The 7,451-nt window shown below is 54.8% G+C and overlaps 2 non-coding genes across 2 annotated transcripts; one reads left to right on the top strand and one right to left on the bottom strand.

Moving 5' to 3' along the window:
- Positions 1 to 2,455: 2,455 nt before the first annotated feature.
- TRNAF-AAA (transfer RNA phenylalanine (anticodon AAA)) lies at positions 2,456 to 2,528 on the bottom strand. The gene has a single exon. It is a non-coding gene; the product is annotated as a tRNA-Phe (tRNA).
- A 2,841-nt stretch (positions 2,529 to 5,369) lies between these two features.
- On the top strand, positions 5,370 to 5,441 carry TRNAQ-CUG (transfer RNA glutamine (anticodon CUG)). Its single transcript has one exon. It is a non-coding gene; the product is annotated as a tRNA-Gln (tRNA).
- Positions 5,442 to 7,451: the final 2,010 nt, after the last annotated feature.

The raw sequence follows: 7,451 nt of genomic DNA, 5'->3' as shown, positions 1-7,451 counted from the left end.
TCTTCCTTCTGTTGTTTCTTTTTAGGGTGGATGCTTCTTGCTTGAGTTAGGGCTGTTATCTAGTTTCTTCAGCCGTTGGTATTTGAACTTTATCTCATCAGGACGGGCTGGTGCTGGAGGGCTGATTCTATCACCCATGCATACCTCATTCACACATCTCAACTAGACTAATAAAATTACAGTATGGCTTGCCAGAATGGGGGCTGCAGCACAAGCCTTCTACAAAATGGAGTCAGCATTTTAAAATGGGTTTTGAGTTACACTATTGCACAGAAGTTACAATATTACAATGTAGGCAAAATGAGAAGTTACAATGTTACAATGTAGGCAAAATGGCAAGTGTAATGAAATGGTGAACAGAAGTTACAATGGTACAGTGATTAACTAAAAACAATTTCATTCACATTGGTTCTACACTGCCATCTTTATCCCAGGAGAGATGGACTCTAAGGGTACGTCTCCATTGCAATGGAAGCCCAGGTGTGGCACACTGTGCTCAAAGCAGCACCCTGGAAGCCCCATATTCACCACTCTCATATAATGATGACATGGTTTGTACAAGTCTGCCTTGTGAGGATGGACACTGCTTGATTCACATCCTAGCAAAGGAGCTTCCTAACAAGCTGGAAGAAAATATGAAAGAAGGGTAGAGACACCATGATTTGGCCTCTCTCCCCCATAACGCAACAGCTGGAAACACACCTGGAGGACAAGAGACTGAGCTGAACTGATTCAGAATCAGAAGAGAATACTAATAATACATTCAACCAAATTCCCCAGCCAGACTAGTATTGTTTCTCAGCAGGATCCTGGGCCCAGCCTTGTTGGGGTTATGAGGACTCTGCCACACATGAGAGTAGAAAGAGCGTCCTTGGGGTCAGGCAGGCCTCTGGTAAGGGAGTGGGGACTCAGATCCTTTCTCTGGCCAATTGCACCAGGGTCATGTATAAACCAGGGAAGTTCCTCACAATAGCCGGACCTGAACCCCCTGTAAACTTGCCCTCTGTACTCATTGCTTCTCTGTCTCTCTTCCCCTCATCTCTGCTGGTCTCCCTCTGAGCTTTCTCAGCACCTGGCCCCACAGCGCTTCCTGCCAGCCAGAGACTGCTTGTTCTAGGCCTGCTCCTGTGGATGTGGCCTCTCTCCTGATTCCTGAGGAAAGGAACCTTTCCAGGAAATGGCCATGGATTCTGGGAATCAGCATGTGGCTGGTGGACAGCACCAGGAATCATTTGGCTCCTGGCACACAAGGCCACTTAAAACCTGAGCACCCAGAGAGGGGCTTGAACCTTCAGATTAAGAGCCTGATGCTTTACCAACTGAGCTACCTGAGCTTGTTGAAACCATCTTCAACATTCACCACAAGAGCGAGCAGGTAGGCAAAAGAGAGGCAAGAAAAGTCCTAGGGAACCCTCATGTGGCCTAATGGATAAGGTATCTGAGTGTGGATCAAAAGATTGAGGGTTGGAGTCCCTTGGTGGTTGTGTTTCTGCAGTTTTACCATTGTGCTGAAAGTCCTGTTCCCTTCAGGGCTGGAACCTCTTCTTGGCTGCTCAGGCCAATACTCTGGCTTCAGCTAGAGCCCCGGGAAGGAGTTGGGGGTTGGGTGTCACAAAGGTTGGGGCATGAGCCCCAAGTGCATCCAGTCTAGCCTTTGCCCTTCCTGACTTGTCAAAGAAAGTGGGTGACTGCCCGGGCCGGCGTGTGCACCTGACCCTGTGCTGGAGGGTACTTGTCTATATAGCATCTTCGGAGCCTGGGTGTTTCTCTGCTTCTCGCCAGCTGGGTAAAGCCTCTTGGGGTAAAATCTCCTGCCGCACTGCAAAAGTGAGCACCTTGAGTGGGACCAGTCAGAGGCCTCACCATGGGGGCTGGCCCTGCTTTCCTACCAATTTATGATGTTATCCACAGAGCATCAGCAGCTGCCCCGCATGCTGGTGACCTTCAGTGGGTGTTTGGCATGGCAGGGAGCAGGCTGGCTGAGTGTTTTTGTGCCTGTCTGAAGGCCACACCTAGGCATGGTCCTGCCCTCCTCTAGCCCTGACCTCAGTTGCTCTGTGGCTTTTAAGTCTGCCCCTTGGAGCCAATCAGCACCAGCTGCCTCTGCTCTAGGTGCCCAGAGGAGGAGAGGTGTGTGGGGTCACTTTTACAGGTGCCCCTTCCCTGGTACTGCCCTTGCTCAGCTGCACAGAGGAGCTTCCATCCCCAATCCCTGCCTCTCACTGCCCAGCAGCCCTCTGGCACCATTCCTGAGGGCTACCCTGCCTCACTTTCTTCCTACAATCGTCAGGAAAGACAGTTCTCATTATTAAAGGGCAGGTGGGCCAACTAGGGGCAGAAGCCTGTTCTATGCTTTCCTACTGCAGAGCTCAAGCTCAGGAACTCATCTTGGGTCCAGGCACTGCTGTGCTCCCAGAAAACAAGCCACCCCTGCACAAAGAGGGATGACAGGGCCTGCCAAAGCCTGGGATTGAACCAGGGACCTTTAGAGCTTTGGTCTAACGCTCTCCCAACTCAGCTACTTTGGCACCTGCATGAAAGCATTTTGGCCAGTTGCTTCTCTGTCTGGGATGTTTTTGTCAGCAGTTGCACACAAAAAGGACAGGAAAACAAACGGCTGCTCCACACCCCCACCGGAGGAACCCGGCACCGTTAGCTGTGGTGAGTAAGAAGTGTCTGTTGGCTGACAGGGCCTGTCCCTCAGGAGCTGGAACAGCAGTTGCTGCCTCCTCCTCGGCTCCAGGCTGTGGGAAATGCTCATTGCCTGGCTGCATGGGCGGAAGCGGCTCCGTGCTCTGGAGAGCGTCTGTACTGCTCTGTCAACCCCCCGTCTTCACTGAGCCAGTCTGGTAAGGTCCCAAGTGCCCCCTCTGGCCTGGCAGCTGCGAGTGTGCAGACATCAACCCCCCTGCCAGCCCCAGAGCCAGCAGAAGCGCCAGCCCCCCCAGCACCACAGGGGCACTCAATGCACTTCTTGTGGGGATATGGTTCCTTGGCGTCCTGCTGCTAGAGTGAGAGCCAGGAGAGAGCAGTGTCTGGCTCACCGTGGGGGAGAGAAGAGACCTGATGAGTGCGGATCTCCCTCAGCCTCCCTCACAATGCTGGTCAGTTTTATTGTCACTGTAATAGTCAGTGCTTCCCTTCAGGGACGGCCCTAGAGGGGTCTGGGGTATGGGACAAATCCCCCCCTTTCCTCCTCAGGCCCTGCCCCACTCCACCCCTTCCCCCAAGTTCCCCACCCATCCCGTCCCATCTCTTCCCTTCCTGCACCTTCCTGACCCATTCCTCTCCCACCCCCAGCTCTTCCCATCCCAGCTCCTTCCCCTCCCCACCCAGCGCCTCCTGCACCCCACTGAACAGCTGATCACTGTCAAGTGAGAGGCACTGAAAGGGAAGAGGAGGAGCTTGTCAGCAAGGCCTGTAGTGTGGAGGAGGAGCTGGCTGTCAATGGGCGCTGAGCACCTATTTTTTCTCTGTTGGTTCTGCAGCCTCCTAGCTCCCATGGAGTTGCTGACTTGGCTCCTTTCACACTCTAGAGAGAGGAGCAGAACCAGGGCTATGGCTGATCTATGGGGCACCAGGTGAGTGGCAGAGGCGTCAGGTGCTGAGAGTTTGCCTGACCCCTCAGGGTCACAGTGTGAGGTGGTGCCCCAGGGATCTCTATGAAAGGAGCAGAACAGGATTTACTTGGGTGGGGAGAGAATTGAGAGTGTCTCAGGGGGTTGTACAGAGGTGTTGCCCGGGTGAGAGACTGGCTAAAACACAGGCCATGCTGTGAGCAGGATTTGCACCTGCACAGGAGAACCCTATTGGATTTCAACTCCCACATCTTAACCACTCGGCCATCACAGCTGGGAGTGAAAAAAAATGACCCCAATGCCAGAGAAACTGGTAAAGAATCACAATGACCAGGTGTGAAGTCATCTGAACCACAAAATTCCCACCACAAACCTGGCTCCCAAAGCACGGGGGGGATTGCGGTTTGTTCTCTTTCCTTAGCCCATGTGCTGTCACACAGACAGCGTGTTTAAAAGTCTCCCCTCCTGCAGAGCGGGAATGGGAAATGATTCTCAGCTTGAAGCCTGATGTAGGGTGACTGGACGTCCTGATTTTATCGGGACTGTCCTGATATTTGCTTGTTTGTCCCGCATCCCAACCGATGTTTGGTCGGGACCCTGGACAAACAAATAACTTTGTCCTCTGCTCCGACAAACAGGCATAGTCTGGAGGGATATTTGCCCCCTCCCCAACTCCACCCCCTCATTCCCCCATTGGATTCATCCCCAAATCCTGGCCCTGGCCCTGCCCCAGTCCCACCCCCTCACTGCCCCATTGGATCCCTCCCCAAATCCTTGCCCTGGCTCTGCCTCTTTCCCAAGCACGCGGCATTCTTCCTTCCTCCCAGGTTTGCACATGGGCCATGGCCATGGCCGAGAGCGCAGTGTGGAAGCTGCTTCAGCCCTGCAGCCTGCGGGGCAGCGCAATGGGGCTGGGGGCAGTGCGGAGGAGGCAGGGCCCAGGTGGGTGGGGGGCAGAGACACATGTGGGGCAGACACACTCCTGTTGGGAGCTGCCTGGTTTCATCCCTTGCCCGGGAGCTGCAGGAAGGGCCCGGATCATGGCTCGGCTGCAGAGCTCGGAGCCCAGGCTGGGCCCAGGAGTGAAGGGATGGGGGAGCTGGGGGTGTATCGGGGGTCAGAGCTGAGAGTTGGTTGGAGATGGGGCTGTGCCACTGCCGCTTGGCGGCGTGGCGGCCCTCTGCTTCTTTTTTTTTGCTCCGCCCCCCGCGTCCCGATATTTCATTTTTGACATCTGGTCACTCTAGCCTGATATGAAGGAGGATGTCTGGACCAAGGGGCCAGGGACTGGCCTTTGCTAGAGAAACCACTGTCAAGTTTTAGCCAGTTAGGACAAGTCAGCAAATAAGAACAACCTCAGGTATCAGCTAACTGCTACAGGTTGCAAATTCCTACACTGCAGCAGTTTCTGGCACTACACCTGCACAGCTCTGCTCCCCGGCTCTTCTCGGGCTCCTGCTCTCTCCTTAGCTCTGTCCCCACTCTTGCCCAGGCAGTTCCAGCTCACATGGAGGATGGGACCCCCTGGCCTGGTGACTCTCTCATTACACTGCCTGGCCTGTCAGTGCAGCTAACTTGGAGCTTTGGCCTCTCCCCATTGTCCCTGGGGACTGTCAGTCTCAGGGTCCTGATTTCCCATTGATCCTTCCCACTTCTATTGGTGCTGGGAACTAGCCAACCAACCCCGCCCCCACCCGCCCACTCACACTAAGTTTTAGTAAAGGGCCAAAAGCCCCCTTACACGAGCAGCCCCATGAGGGTCACCGATGTGCAGAGAAGGCAGCACAAGCTGGTCCCATGGTGTAATGGGCAGCACTCAGGACTCTGAATCCTGTAATCTGAGTTCAAATCTCAGTGGGACCTTGTGTTGGCTTGTGGTCATAGGCAGCAGGTTATATACATTTCTGGTGCTCAGGCTCCAGCAATGTTCAGGGCTGGGGCCTTGCTCCAGCAATAGTTGGAGTTGGGTCTCTTCTCTGGGCCCTGGCCTCTGCCTGCCACCCCCTCCCCTGCTGCACTCTGTCCTTGCCTGACAAAAAGCTGCATGGGCCTGTCCCCTGCTGCTGGAGTAGAGGGATTTGGGCAGAACGGCTGTCTGCTGGCCCAGGGTCCTAGTGCCTGCCCACCGCTAATAGAAAGGCAGGCTGCCCTGAGCCTCTCCAACGCCCCCAGCCCTAAGATCTCTTATCCCTCTTTCCGAGGCGGGAGCCCCCCCTACATCATGAACCCCCCATCTTCAGCCCCACAGCCCTCACCCCTGCACTTCCTCTCAGACGGTGCACCTCCTCCCCATTCCATCCCAAAGCCTCCACCCTGCATCCCTCCTGCACCCCAATCCCCAGCCCAGGATCTACACCCCAGACCTCCCCCCCAAACCTCCTCCCAGAGCCTTAGGCAGGTTGGGGGAGGAGTTTGGGGGGGTGGAGTTGGGGGGTTGGTTCTGGGCACCACCAAAATTTCTACAAACTTGCCACCCATGCTTGTGGTAAAGTCCCAGAGCTCAACTTCCCTGTCTCCAGCTGTGTAAGAGTGAATCTTTCCCCTCCTGCTGGGTGACTCACACCTCCTAGAGCCAGGTCTTTGGCTGCGATGGCCACAATGGGTTAGGGCTCTAGAACTTGCTACCCTGATAGCTGAGATTCTTGCTGCTGCACCTGATGTTCACAAGCTTGGCCCTTTTGCTTCCTACCACACGTTTCCTCTGGCCCACATGGCGCTTGAAGAAAGGAGTGCCAGCGCTGGGATTAATAGTCAGGGCTTGGCAGGAGGGAGGGAAGAGTCCCAGGCTGGAGCCCCACACACCTTCCCTCCTCTGGGCACCTAGAGCAGAGGCAGCCCAGCTCTGTGCGCTGGATACCTCGGCAGAGTAGGTGAGTTCATGTAAATACAGTCTGGTCCCAAAGCCTCCTCCCAACCCTGGTGATCAGTAGCTGTCAGGGGAGAGCTCATTCACACCTCACTTACAAATCATCATTTGAAATTCTAAGGTTGGCCAACACTGCCGAAGGCAATGCACCCACATTGTCAGCAAACACAACAGCTGAGTGAGGAAACCCGGCTTTGTCCAGGACTTTCCAAACCTATTTTACTTTCTCAGCTACAGTAGTTTTCATACATTGTATCTGCTTTTAAAGTGTGTGTTAACGTTTCAATTTCTTTTCAAATTTGCAACCAATGATGACATTGGCAGCGCTGCATGTAACTACCTGACCACTGAGGGAGGGGGTGTTGGGGAAATTCAGGGAAGGGGGTGCACAGCCCCCTGGATGGGGGGCTTATAGGGAATAGCCCAGTTTCACTGAATTGAGTCTCCTACTGCAGCACCTCAGTAGGTTACATCAGAGAGGAGCTGCAGTGTCTAGGCAGTGGGATGCCTGTGCCTTTAAGAGCCCAGCCCTGGGAAGCCCAGGCTGAGAGGTGCTGCCTGATGAGAGGGGAAATAAAAAAAGCCCTCTGCTCTCCCCACCCATGTTTGCAAACACTGGAGTCTCAGCCCACCGGGATAACTGTTACCCTCGGCCCCTGCCTGTGCCGGGGTTTAACCCTCTTGGCAGCGCCTCCCTCTGGCTTAACTCCGGCTTCCTTCCCCTTTCCCTGACTTTGCCCTTCAGTCCCTCTCCTAATTCTGCCTCCAACTGCTTGACCCCCCGACAGTCAATTTCCACCCCCTGCTCAGACTCTGGCCACCCACTCCTCTGATTTGCCCCCCTTTGCCCCTTTTAATCCCTGTAAAAAGTAGGGGTTGCTGGGTCCCATTCTCTGGAGGGAGGCGCTGGGCACCTGGCCCCTGCCTGCCAGTGCTCAAAGTGCCCCATGAGCTTGTGGATATTTGCCAAGTGCTGCAGGGTCACCCGAAGGGAGAGAGAGACGCGG

This window comes from Gopherus flavomarginatus, chromosome 25, assembly GCF_025201925.1.
Source record: "Gopherus flavomarginatus isolate rGopFla2 chromosome 25, rGopFla2.mat.asm, whole genome shotgun sequence".
Lineage (NCBI taxonomy): Eukaryota > Metazoa > Chordata > Testudines > Testudinidae > Gopherus > Gopherus flavomarginatus.
Note: the sequence above shows the minus strand (reverse complement) of the source record. Positions and strands in the feature narration are given on the sequence as shown.